Here is a 13,834-nt window from a genome sequence, read left to right on the forward strand (position 1 = left end):
ATGAATGTTTTAGAATTAAATAAATTCACATCAAGTGCCTAGTAGAATCGTAAACTATATTGGCATACAATAAACTGAAGTTTTTTTATGTATATATTTTTTTAGGTAAACTTTTTCCTCATTTAATAATTCTCTTCCTTTTGCCCACCATTACGGACTGCTAGAAAGAATGCTATTTGGGGTATAATAGAAAATCTTTCTCAGATTTTCCTCCCACAGAGAACAAAGAATATAGCAAAAGGACCTCTATTCTTGGGCCATCATTATCCTCAGTGCCTGACTGACGTGGAGCAAATGCATGGCCATATTTGAATGCCCCGCTATTTCCTACAGCAGCAGTCAAGGTCAGAATGATACTATTGGCCATCAAAAAGTATAATCTGTTGGATCTTGAAAGGCTTTAGCTAGAAATTCTTCCCCTTCTCATATGCACCATCCTAAAGGCCAGTCTCAAAGCTTTTTAGTTTCTCTTTAGACTTTTATTTTTGGTCCTGCATGCTGTAAGTGTGCCTTGCCTTGAACTATTTGAGGTTCATTGTTTACTTTCTTCTTCTTTGGAGTGTATTTCAAGCATGTTATTCTTAGTGGTCTTTTGTTAAAGCTCTCAGAGGCCTTCACACTCTAAGACAACAATGAATTAAAAGTTAATGTGTTATTATTTTTTGCTTGCTGTAATTCCATCTTAGTATTTGAAATGGCTTCACCCAAGAGTGCAAAGCTTTCAAATACCTTACTCTAAACCTGCCACAACACTTCAAATGTCTCTCAGAATTTACAAAGATCCCTAAATGAACCAGCAGAATGATTTCCCCAATGTTACAGAGTTTGAACCTTACAGCTTTTAATCCCTGAAAAGTTGTGCAAGTAAATCATAGACAGAATGGTAAGTGTTGAACTTTCCTGGTACAATAATGTCATTGACAAATGATGACTTCTCCTAGATTACTTACATACCTCTTTCATTTTATGTTTAGTGAACTTTAATTTCCTTATCCTTCTTTCTTAAGAAAAAATAAATATTCCTTCTAAATATTCCTTCTTTAAAATTTATCTCCAGCTACACATGACACTAAAGAATGACTAATTTTTAAAAATTTGTAAAAAATAATGATTACTATTTTCCTTCTAGGCTGTATATAACCAGTAGCCAAATAATTGGTGTTGAAGAGACATCTAAACTCAGTATAATACACTCAGTATGAGATGCAGTGCAGAAACAGTATAGCTCAATCTTAAATTATTTATTTATATACTTTTTAAATTTAGAAGTTAAATTAATGCCCTTAATAATTCTGCTTCTTGATTCAGTTTCTTGGATAGTTCCTTACTTATTACTGATCAGTTACATTTTCTAATCAATATTTAAAACCTGTGCTTGGAGCATCTGGGTGGCTCAGTCGATTGAGCATCCTACTTCGGCTTGGGCCATGATCTTGTAGTTCTTAGGTTCAAGCCCCATGTTGAGTTCTCTGCTGTTGGTGTGCAGCCTGCTTCAGGTCCTCTGTTGCCAGCTCTCTCTGTCCCTCCCCTACTCTGGTGCATGCTATCTTTCAAAAAATTAAAACCTGTGCTCAAAATTCTGTTGATGGATTTATCCTATGTTGTTATGGATTGACAGAAGGGATGATGAGACCCAGAGTGTCCAGTTACCACAGTGTTCTTTGCAAAGCAGAAACTGTATGCATGGACATATATGAGAGCATGCCTTTTGCATATCATTTGCACTGCTGGATATTTTGATTTCATTCTCAGAGCTTTCAGATTGAAACTTAGATCAGAAGGGTCCAGAAGGAGTTTCAAAAGTACATTTGTGAAATACTTAGGAATTATTAGATTAAGTTCATTCATCTCTAGATTTAATGCTGTACATTTTGCTAAAGAATCTATATCCACAACATTGACTACTTTACACCAAAGGCATTGTAGATTATGAATAAATCAATTTCATCTCATAACATTTTACCTTACAGAAAACTATTCCAGTTGGGAATATTATAGCATGTTTACATTATAGGGCTTTTAATATAATAGAAGATGGTTTAGATATTGTGGATAATTTTAGATTCTACAAAGCTAAAGATTTTTTTTTGAGAGATAGAAAGAGAGAGAGCAGAGGAAGTGCAGAGGGAGAGGGAGAGAGAGAATCTCAAGCAGGCTCCACACCCAGCACAGAGTCCGAAGAGGGGCTCCATCTCATAACCATGAGATCACGACCTGAACCGAAACAACCAGTCATTCTAAGATTTTTTCAATATTTAAAAAAAAAGAAAAAATAAAAATTCAGAAAAAGGTAGGAAGAGAATTTGTTGTGATTGTGGAGGAGGGTAAAAAGTTGCATTAAATTGTAACTGGTTGTAATTGTAACTGATTGTAATTGATCTATTTATGATCAGTGCAAGGCAACTGTGATTGATTCTTTGCTCTCTTCTATAACTGGCTGCCTTCCTCTCCACTTCATTTCCAGATCTAGACCAAAATGTTCTAATGAAGCTTCTTTTTATATTATATAACTACTAGTGTACAACCTTTCAATGGAGTTTTATAAAGGTCTGTAAATTGCAGCCATCAGTATTGGAATATTAATTATTCATTCACCTAAGTAGTTACCTTAAATGCATCCCCCTCCTAGTTTTCTTTATCGAAGTGTTCAGGTCTGTCTTGATATGGAAATTTAAGACATAAATTTGATTAAATTTTGTACAATGAAATATTGTTGTAGGTAAAGTCAGTAGACCAGAAACCAAGATTCTCTGAACAAAGAAATTTGCAAATAAATTTAGTTTTGTTCAGGTTGTTTTAGAGATCAAAGAAAGGGAACAGTGATATTTGAAAACATTAGTAAATAATAGGTTTATTATTATTTCAATCTTACGAAGAGTTGGGAAAACTATTGTATGCTCCAAATGGTTGTTTACATAAGACTGTTAGTTGATTTGTTATTTTTTTTCTTCAATGGTTATATATTGCACTGCACTTTATAAGTGAAACAAAACAAAGACAGACATAAGAGAAAAAGCATTGCTCTCAGCTTTTACAGCACTTTATAGTTTATTTGAGACTTTGTCCTCTACTGAGACATTGGTCATTTGAGATCTGCGCCAGGTAAGTAATTTTTTTTTTTAATTTATTTCTAGGCGAGAGAGAGAGAGAGAGACAGCATAAGCAGGGGAGGGTCAGAGAAAAAGGGAGTCACGGACTGAAATAGGCTCCAGGCTCTGGGCTGGAAGTCAGCACAAAGCACGACGCGGGGGGGAGGGTCAGAGAAAAAGGGAGTCACGGACTGAAATAGGCTCCAGGCCCTGAGCTGGCAGTCAGCACAGAGCCCAACGCGGGGCTCGAACCCACGAACCGCGAGATCATGACCTAAGCGAAAGTCGGACGCTTAACCGACTAAGCCACCCAGGCGCCCCTGCGCCAGGTAAGTAAATTAATTGACTGAGTATATAAATGTGTAAAGCTTTCCTATCACCTCTTGAAAATAATGAAACTCTAGAAGACAATAGAACTTGCAGCAGTAACAACGAAATGGCTTACTAAAGTGAATTAGAAGGTTGCACCAGATTTCATCTAGCTCTTTAACATATGTTTATCTATCCAGTTATCTATTTATCTATCTAATGTGTGTGTTTACACACAATGCATAAATGTTATGCAAAATGTATATAGAAGCAGATGCCTTACAAAGATTAAATGTTATTTTTTATATGTCTCTAAAGTCTGTGTCTCATATTAATACAATGGATTGTCAGATTTTTCCATTGTTCCACTTCAAAGCATGCAATTATATTGCCTTAATTGGAAGCACTGATGTGTTTTCACCAAGGATGTTTATTTGTATTCTGACTACTGAGATATAAATATGGGACCATTTGCTATTTTTAGTTTTCCACTAACATTTTTTTTAAACTTTTTATCTTTATAAACAGACACGTTGAGTTTATTGTCAGTTCAAAACTGAATTTGTACTGGATTCACATAAAGAAAATCTTACTGTTTATCATACTGAAATGAATCTTTATTCAAGGGTTGTGATAATACATAGCAGAAAGTATAACAGACAAATCCAGGGACTTGCTGACTTATGGATTACCATAAATCCAACTGGCATGGGTTTTATCCAAGAAGATTTGGTGTCCATTTGACCAGAATATCCTTAAATATTTTGTTATCTCTGATCAGTTTGGTCAGCATGGATTTAAAACACTTTTTGATAGTCACATGTTGCTAGTGAAAATACAGTTTCCTCCAAAACTTTTTGAGGATATAATCTCTGCAGGGATTTGAGTGTAACAAAATTTTCATTTTGTCAAGTAACATAAGTATTAGATTATACTAATTCTTACTAAATAGAAATTACAGATTTTCTTTAACCCTATGTATGACAGCAGGGCCCTCTTGATCAGTGCTACATGGATTCTGCCTTTCCCCACACCTGTGGTCTTAGTCCTTAATGAGATGAATTAATTAGTTAGCCTGAAATTGTCTTTGGTGTAGACTAAATTATCAAGTCTGGAAATGCCATTTATAGCACTGACTGTGTTCCAGGTACCATTTCAAGTACTTTGTAAGTAGAAACCTATTTAATCTTCATAAGTTACACAATGCACATTTAATTGGTTTCCTTATTTTCAGTTGAGGTAACCAAGGCAAAGAGAGGTGACGGTACTATATGTTCGTAGAGTATTGAGGCTACTGTTCTCTAACTAATGAAAATATTACCACAAATAATTAATATATATTGACAGCTTATTAGGAGACCATCACAGTACCAATATTACACTTATCCTTTCACAATATTTTCTTCAAAGCTAAGAAAAGAATCAATGCCTACCAGTACCTATCTAAATGGGAGTACAGCTAAAAGGGCTCCTTAAAAACAGAGACAATAATGAAAGGATAATAATTTGTTTATGTATTCATTCATTCATTCATTCAACAAGTATATAAAAAATATATATAATTATTTATTTTGTATCTACTATGCCCCACATACTTTTCTGGATGTATACAAAGGATACAAAGATCTTCAGGTAGACTGTATTATAATACCAAATAAATAAGATCATTACAGTTTGTGGTGTGTTATCAGAAAAAAAAAAAAAGAGTAGATGCTAGAATAAAAAATACCAACGACTTCCTTTAGAAAAGGATAGTCAGAAAAAGCTACTCTGAGTGGATAACATTTCAAATGAGACCTAAGGACAAAGAACAGTCCTAAGAAGAGCCAAGAGAAACATATCAGCAAAAATTTGGGTAAAGTAAGAACTCAGAATGTTCCACTTAGGAAAGGCCAATATGGCAGGAACACAGCAGTGAGCCAAGGTTATATATACATCTACCATGAAGCTCAGAGGGTGAAGTAGCCATATCTTGCAACAGTAGCAGATGCCACTTGATCCACCTACCTTATGGGATCCATCAGCACAACAAAACCTCAATGGCATTGATTTTATTCTTGGTTCTTGGCAGTGTCAGGAATGAAGATTTATCACATATGTCTTATGTGGTAGTCCCAGTTCTGGATATTTTACATATTTTTCTTCATTTGTTTCTTACTATCCTGTAAATAAAATGCACCTAGGGGCCCCTGGGTGGCTCAGTTGGTTAAGCACCAGACTTATGCTCAGGTCATGATCTTGTGGTTTGTGAGCCCCACGTTGGGCCTTGTGCTGAGAGCTCAGGGCCTGGAGCCTGCTTCTGATTCTGTGTCTCTCTCCCTCTGCCCCCTCTCCTGCTCCTGCTCTCTCTCTCTCTGTCAAATAATAAATAAAACATTTAAAAAAATAAAAAAAAAGAAATTTAAAAAATGCACCTATATTTACTTAGGTAAACAAACTAACAAACGAACAAAAGCATCCAGCATAGTTAAGTAACTTACCCAAGGTTACATGGCCATGAGAGAGTAATAGAGCCTAGGCTGACTCAACCCCAAACTTGAAGTCCTGCTACTATGCCAAGTTTCTCCCCTGTGATAATGACAAGGCAAAATGGAGAGGATGAAATTGAATGATTCCCACAAAAATATCTGTTATAGAGGAGCCAGAAAGTTCCAAAAGGATGTGTTGGTTCCCTAGCAGAGATATGTTGGACACTGGAGAGGTGGGGCCTATATTAGACATTTGGGGAAAGGAGACACTGAGACTTAGAAGCAGAAGTCAGAATTCTTTGGATGCAAGTGGAGGCTTGGAGAGGACAGTGACTTTGCTTATTTCTCTGGGACATATGTCCCTGGACAGTGTTTATTAGCAACCATGGGAGGAGTGGCAGGTAGAAGTGAGGTATGATCAGTGCAGCTTGAATCAAACTAGTCTAGGTCTCAGCCTGAATTTCATATCTCTACTTCTGACCATGCAAAGCTATGACTGACATGAATATGGCACAAGGCTCAGAGCATGGCATAAGCATGGCATAAGACTATAACATTGGTCTGTGTGTAATGATATTCTGAATAGATCTAAGGAATTAGATGGGGATTTCTACTTGGTTTGGGACTAAAACGATGGAAGCTTTGTAGTTTCCCCTTGGTATTAACATAATCTCTCCTTTTGTATTCAAGTTACATATTCATTATTGTTTTTTTAAAAGTAGGACCACTGCTTTCTCTTTCCAGAAATCTGAGCACCAATATCATATTTTACTATTTGCTTCAGGGGAAAAGATGGATTACAAGACTGTGAATTCAAATGGTGGCCAGTTGCCGTTTTTTAAATCACCAGGATTCCAAATATTAATTTCACATGTGCACATCTTAAACCATAATTAAGTTGAACAGCAATCTGGTGGGAGATTCCATCTTGTAGTGCACAGACCTTATTCTCAGACTCCTCAGGGATGCTATAGTTCACTTTTCCTATTCAGCAATTTTTGTTTGATATATTTCTTTTGGATTATATTTTTCCATGAAGTTATTCTAATGCAGGAGCTTTGTTCTTTATGGAAATAGGTTACCCACTTTTGGGCCAGTCTAATAGGCTGAAAAGTGTTGTGTAGAGAAGTAGACTAAGAAGTGCAGTGAGCCATTTGTTTGTTTATTTGTTTGTTGTTGTTTTTTAAAACAAAGTTCCTAGCTGGTGAAATACTGTGTGGATTTATTTTATTGATTCTTGTTAACTGATGGAGTCCTGATAGACGAAAAGAGACAACTAGAAAAAGAAAGAAAAATTGTGTGTCATATTTCCATTTTTTTAAACAAGTTTTTGTGGAGCTTTGAAATGAAAAACTTCTTCAGGCAACTAGTTTTCCTGGGACACTGGCAAAGGAAGACATCAGGTGAAGATGGCTTAGGATTTGGGATGAACTTGTCATCAAAACCTTCCAGTAGTCCAGCCACACCTAATAGCACTGTAAACTGAGAGGTTTCTAAATACAAAGTGGTGAGGTCTGCATGCGAAAATCAGTTTCAATAGGAATGACAGCTGAGGCGGGGAGAGGCATAGAAATCTATTCAATTTTTAGAGCTTCCCTACAAATTCTGAGGCAGAGAATGTTTATGAATTACTGAGTGGAGGACTACAGTGTCATTCTCTCATTAGGGAATCTTCTGTTTTTGTCACTCAGCTCTCTACTATAAAAGTCAGGGGCCGTGGTCTACCCTTAGATGAGAGCATGTCCAGGCACTGAAGAGGGGTAACTCCTTTTTTCTAGGAAGACTTCTTTGTGGATTTCTGTTTCTCTTCTCCTCATTCATTTTTTTCTTCTTTATGCCTCCCTGACTTCATCTTGGTTATTTTTGAGGAATGTAAAAGGGATTTCGTTCTATGGGAGTTTATAGAAATATTGTGAAATTTGTGTAGAAAATACCATGTGACCAGCCTACGACTTATTTTTAAAAATAAAAATGTATTCTTGTGAGGCAGTTCTTTTATTCCCTTACTGCATTTATCCCACAAAAGCCTTAGTCTGTTCATATCCTTTTCTTTTCTTTTCTTTTTTTTTTTTTGGTGTGGGTGGGTAGGGTGAGCCTGTCCCTTGTCTATAGCTGATAGCTAATATACCACGAGCCAACTCCTGTCACTCTGCTTCTCTTCACTTGATGCCCAACATTTCTGGACCTTCCAAATCCTACATACTTACATCTACTGCTTTCATAGAGCCACCACACTGAGCTTGATCATTTTAGTACCAGCCTAATATCTTTCCTCTCTATGCCATCTCCTACTGTGGATCTCAGGAATTCTACCATCACTAGTCCAACTGACACTATCCTTGTATTTCAGTTCCTTCTAAGAGTCTACTCTTTTCTGTTTAGTTCTTGTGGTTATAATCACATTCTTAACTTCATTATCTCACTGATCTGGAACATTTTGCCATCTCCTAATGTAGCCTATTCATAGATTGCTTCCCTTTATTTTGATAAATCTACTGATGTCATTTGTTATTAGGGCTTCTGGGCAATAGAGATCTTTTAATAACTTCAGTTTAGCAGTCTGCATGTGGTATATTTGAGTATTTAATTTGGAAAACTTATTCGAATTTATTTAGTTCAACAAACACCAATGAAAGGCTGTTTGTGCAATGCATTATGCTGGTTGCCATGAATCAAAGATAAATGCCATTCTGTCCTTGTATTTGAGTATTTAAGTTGTAGTTGGAGAAATATATAGGTGGCTTTAATAGAATACAAACTATACTATGATGTGATTATAGAGAACAATGGAAACACACATGTACACACGCACACACACATGCACACACACAAACTTCGTCCAGCCTATGCATCTAAGGGAAGGATTCCTGTAGAAGAATGGTAATTAAAATGAGTCCTTAAGGATATGAAAGAATTAGATGAAAAATATATGGCACCTGGTTGAATTTGGATTTCAAATGAACAATGTCTATATATTTATTTTACTATATGTGTATTTCATGCATTTGGGGGGGCATATTTATACCTAAAAATTACTCATTGTTCATCTGAAATTTGAGTGTAACTAGGTTTCCTGTATTTTATCTAACTACTCTACGTATGGGTGGAGGTACTATTTATAGAGGATGGTGAGTGCAGTCTCTCTAATGTGTAATCTTTGAGTATTGCCCAGAAGGAAGCACAGAACAGATCCTGTTGCTGTGTCTGGAAAGAACATGACCGACGAGGGAACAGAAGGGCAAAGGCCTGAACCAGGTGCATGATGTCCTCCAAAGACTGAAAGGAGGCCAGTTTGCAGGAAAGAAGGAGTAATCGTGGCTGGGGAAAATTCCAGGTTTACTAGGGACTGATGTGACTACCAAAATTCTCTTCAAAAAAATAAAAAAAGTTAGAAAAATTAGTTGTGATAAAATAGTCCACAGAAAATCACAGAATTAAAAATACACAAAATACTGCAGGCCACAAAATCCAAAGAAATAAAACATTACTTTTATTAACTAACTGCCTGACATACCTCTGTAATACATTTTTCGTACACTTTTGGCTATGTATTAATTTTTTTCTGTGAACATAATATTGTAATATCATTTTCTGTATAGAGAGGGAAGATTATTCAGTCTCTCCTTCAGCATGGTTGCTCAAAACTTGGTGCTTTATGGGGCACCTGGGTGGCTCAGTCAGTTAAGCATCGGACTTAGGCTCAGGTCATGATCTTATGGATTGTGAGTTCTAGCCCCACATTGGGCTCTGTGCTGACAGATCAGAACCTGGACCTTGCTTCAGATTCTTTCTCACTCATTCTCTCTCTCTCAAAATAAAAAACTTAAAAAAAGAAGAATCATATTTTGTGTAGGCTTTAATGAGAACTACTGAATCCTCCATGAATGATTTAATAATTTCAGGCCCCATACATTTCAAACTTTCTTTCTCCACCATGTATTCTCAGGGGCTGGTGCCCTAGAGCTTATTTCTATGGCAATCGGACTTCACCCTGCACTTCAGGTCATGATGCCTGGTGAATTAAGGCAGTAAGTAGCAGCAATATCAACAGGGTCGCTAGCACATGGAAGTGACAGCAAACTACATAAAGATATTCTTCAAAACCCAAACTCAAAGTATCTTCATGTCAGTTTCTCCTACAGATATGATTATGCCTGATTGATCATGAGAAGTAATATGACAGGTGATACATGTAAACTCAGAGTGGAAAAGCCCTATGAACTTAACTGGTTTCATTAAAAAACCTTACTTTTGCAGTTATAAAAAACCAAAGGAAACAGAACAAAAACAACAACAAAAACCCATCATCATGCAAACCCATTTCTGGATCTCCTCCCCCCACCCCACCCCTGACTTGAGGGCACCCAACCCAGTGAAGGGTCCTTTACTAACTTCACAGTAAATTCACCTCTGCAGTGATTAACATCTGCATGAATCTAATAAGTAAACATTAGATATCTAACCAAATGATAACATATTGAATTTTATTAATTCTAACCAGCACATTTTAGCTTATCTGAAAATTAGGAGCATTTTGCAATAAATGATGTTTTATAAATGTTATTGGTCAAGCACCAATTCTTAATAAAGTTGTCATTACCTCATTTTAACCTAATTAGCTTTTGAAAAACCCTACCTGTGAATGAAAACATGTCTTGTGGTACTAGGAGTTCGTGCTTCAGCATATGAATGTCACCGGTAAATTGCACTCATATCAAACAACTCACCTAAATGATTTAAAATTTCTTTTGACTTAGGAAGAGAATATAGAATACTGCTGTTGTCTTAACAAAATTTACTTATCATGTACAACTTTGATAAAAAATAAACAAAAATAGGCATAGAGGAAGAGATTCCAAAAAAGAGCAATTGGAGCCAGTGATTAAACTATCCTTTGAGGAAGGATTGTTTTCAAGGGAATGGAGAAACAGCAATAACTGGAGAGGTATGCAGGGAGAAGTCATAGTTAATAACTCAATAGTAGAGTGTATGTTCATGGGAATAATCTGAGAGAGAAAGAGAGAAAAAAATGGATGATGTAGGTGACTGAGCCCTCCTCTTGAAAAAAGAATGGAGGCTGGATGGATAGAGAGTGGCTAGCTACAGAAGACTCAATGAAGGTGGGTCCTGATGCAGAGGGCAGATGTGAAGGCAGGAACTTGTAGAATGTGGATCGAACTGGAGGGTGTTATGCTCAGTGAAATAAGTCAGTCAGAGTAAGACAGGTATCATATGTTTTAACTCATATGTGGAACTTGAGAGACTTAACAGAAGACCATGGGGGAAGGGAAGGGGAAAAAGTAGTTACAAACAGAGAAGGAGGCAAACCATAAGAGACTCTTAAATGAGAGAACAAACTGAGGGTTGATGGCAGGGGAGAGGGGGAAATGGGTGATGGACATTGAGGAAGGCACTCGATGAGATGGGCGATGGGTGTTGTACGTAAGTGATGAATTATGGGAATCTACCCCAAAACCAAGAGCACACTGTATACACTGTATGTTAGCCAACACAACTAAATTATATTTAAAAAAAAAAAAAAAGGAAGTCTTTTCAATTGCTTCTATTTCTCAGTGAAATAATATGCAGAGTCATCAGCTGAACATGAAGACCAGAGATGGATACTGGTAGTTTGAGGAGAAGGAGAAATAGTGAAATAGTCATTTAGGAGAGAGAGTGAACTGACTGGCTAGGTGCTATAGGATTGCTAAGAGTACACTGGAATTTAGTGGTCATGAATCTAAAATGAAGCCAGTCAGTATGTGGCACTTAATTAATGCAGGGGATGAGAAATGTGGAGTGAGGAAAGGAAAGCACCTAGAATAGTTCCTGAGTCTTGCCTTGAGCAGTGGTTAGATATTGATACATTGAATCAGGGGATACAGTTATGGATTAGGGAGTAGAGATGGTGTGACTTCAGTTTTTAGGATGTTAACTAAAAAGTGCTTATGATATGGACTGGTATTTGGCTATAATTTAAATATGTAAGTTCTGGAAAGCAAAGGAAAATTTTAGGGCTGGTGATACCAATTCACATCACCAACACATATAAACATGAATTATTTGAACCCCATTGGTCAGGTGTAGAGTTTAAAATGAACCTCATTTTGATGTTTGTTAGTTGTAGAATGTCTGGGACGGGGGCTGAGTTATTAAGGAAGAAGACGTGAGGAATGTGGAGGCACAGAGAACTTCACTGTGGAAGATGCAGACATAGCGGTTTGTACACTAACCCACTAATGAGCTGTGCCCAAATGGTGAACTGAGGGCACCATGCCATTGATTGGGTCCATTGATCTGACAACTACTCTGTACTTCTACTGCTTTATTACTTTTTTTTTTTAAAGAAACTTACTTTTATTTAGAAATTTTTTGTTGGAGTCAGATGTCATTTGAACTGGACTGAATATAACTGAAACACAACTGAATATTTTTCTAGCTTCAATGCATATAGAGATATTTCGATTACATAGAAGGTATTTTATATACATGTGGTAACTAACTGAATGTTTGAAAGTACAAAGAAAAATGTCAACCAAATCTGTTATGTTAAAAGTATATGACTTTGTTATTATTTTATTTTGAATGAACTATCTCTTTTGAATGTTCCATTATAGATGTTTAAAACCTGATTCACAAATATATCATTTCCTTTAAATTTCTATTTTCATTTCATCTTTTTAAAAACATCAGAATTAGAATAAATTACTTCTCTGGTTTGCTTATGGAACATTCTAAGATCCCTAACATAGTCCTACTAATTGTGTACCATATACTTCATAAAACTAAAACCTTGAAATGTTTCATAGTTAAATAATCCAAAAAACAATTACAGAAATCAATACTGTCAAGATAATGTTTAGAGAATAAATTAAAGCATTCGGTCATATGCCCAACAGTAGAGAAAAAAAATGCTTTTAAGGGAACTACGCTAATACATTTTTTTTTTTAATTTTTTTTTTTAATGTTTTTTATTTATTTCTAGGAGAGAGATAGAGACAGCATGAGCAAGGGAGGGTCAGAGAGAGAGGGAGTCACAGACTGAAACAGGCTCCAGGCTCTGAGCTGGCAGTCAGCACAGAGCCCGACGCGGGGCTCGAACCCACGAACCGCGAGATCATGACCCAAGCGAAAGTCGGACGCTTAACCGACTAAGCCACCCAGGCGCCCCTACGCTAATACATTTTTAATGGTATTCTACATCATAATATGTAGTATTATGAAATTGATCAGATTGACTTCATATGGTAATGCATTTTGCATACTTTTATTAAATTATATTCAAATTCAGTGCCTTGTAATCATTTAAAACAGAAATGCCATTTTAAATTTTATACTGTGTTAAACAGTTAAATAATTTAATATGAAAAATTTAATGTACCATTTTGATAATGTATCAGGATTTACAGAAAATTAGTTTCTTTTATCTTTTATTCCTGAATCCCTAAAATAAATGGTGTCAGCATATGAAATTCAATTTGTATTTTCTCCTATAAAGATTTATCTTCACTACATTTAGAATACAATGCTTTTGAGAATTAAATAAATTTTTCAACTTTGAAAATTAAAATGTGTGCACCTAATTATGGTTTTCTGATCAATATATTCATTTATCCTTTTGTGCCATTTTGAGACAGGAACTTAATTCAACCTCCAGGATGGGACATGCACAACAAATATTGGAATAGCCTGATATTTCTTGCTTATTGTTATATGTTTGCTTGTATTTTTTTTTTTTTTTTCAGATTTTACTTTTAAGTAATTTCTACACCCGGCACAGGCCTGGAACTCACAACTCTAAGATCAAAAGTTGCATGCTCCACCCAGTGAGTCAGCCAGGCACCCCTGCTTGTGTATGTTTGTGTGTGCATAGCCATGGTCAATGCAACTTCACATTATCTTATTTATCTACATTTACCCCTTCACTATTATCAGACAGATATAACCCCCACTGTATTTTGTAGACAT

At 36.1% G+C, this 13,834-nt stretch overlaps 1 long non-coding RNA gene across 2 annotated transcripts in view; it reads left to right on the plus strand.

Moving 5' to 3' along the window:
* LOC144237420 (uncharacterized) overlaps positions 1 to 13,834 on the plus strand; it is a 510,168-nt gene that overhangs the window by 188,615 nt on the left and 307,719 nt on the right. Inside the window, exon 4 of one of the 2 annotated variants that reach the window (XR_013336850.1) lies at positions 3,135 to 3,205. The exons of the other annotated variant lie outside the window; for it this stretch is intronic. This is a non-coding gene — a long non-coding RNA (uncharacterized LOC144237420). Of the gene's footprint in view, positions 1 to 3,134; positions 3,206 to 13,834 lie in introns of those variants that run through there. 2 annotated transcript variants of the gene reach the window in all.

Source organism: Crocuta crocuta, unplaced genomic scaffold, assembly GCF_008692635.1.
Source record: "Crocuta crocuta isolate KB4526 unplaced genomic scaffold, BGI_CrCroc_1.0 scaffold125, whole genome shotgun sequence".
NCBI lineage: Eukaryota > Metazoa > Chordata > Mammalia > Carnivora > Hyaenidae > Crocuta > Crocuta crocuta.